This window comes from Camelina sativa, unplaced genomic scaffold, assembly GCF_000633955.1.
Source record: "Camelina sativa cultivar DH55 unplaced genomic scaffold, Cs unpScaffold10852, whole genome shotgun sequence".
NCBI lineage: Eukaryota > Viridiplantae > Streptophyta > Magnoliopsida > Brassicales > Brassicaceae > Camelina > Camelina sativa.
The window spans coordinates 1-380 of NW_010931900.1; the positions used below are offsets into that span (position 1 = coordinate 1).

A 380-nucleotide genomic window follows, 5' to 3' on the forward strand; every position below is an offset into this window, starting at 1 on the left:
TTCATCTAGGTCAGTGAACTTCCGACCAAATGAAGAAACCCTTTCCAAGCATTCTATCTTGGGTCCAGGTGGACTTGGTGGACAGTGGCAGCCACCAATTAATGTTACAAAGGTATCACAGGATGCTTGGTTATTTTCTTTATAATCCACTTCTTCACACTAAGCTGATGTTCTTTGCGTTATATGATCCAGGTTCAATATCCAAGCAATATAGATTTTTCGCCAGTTGAAATCCCAAGGTTAGATCGACTAGCTTGTTTGTTTATTTCTTACATATTCCACTCTCCCCCTCCGACTTATTTTGCTTGATTATCTCATGCCTATGTGTTCACCTTCCCCACTCTCTCTGTGGGAAACAGCTTCCAACAATTTGTAGATAG

The 380-nt window shown here is 40.8% G+C and overlaps 1 long non-coding RNA gene across 1 annotated transcript; it reads left to right on the forward strand.

Annotated features, from left to right (window-relative positions):
* The first annotated feature begins 15 nt into the window (after nt 1-15).
* On the forward strand, nt 16-380 carry LOC104775248. Its single transcript, XR_765787.1, has 3 exons — nt 16-112; nt 193-239; nt 360-380. It is a non-coding gene; the product is annotated as an uncharacterized LOC104775248 (long non-coding RNA).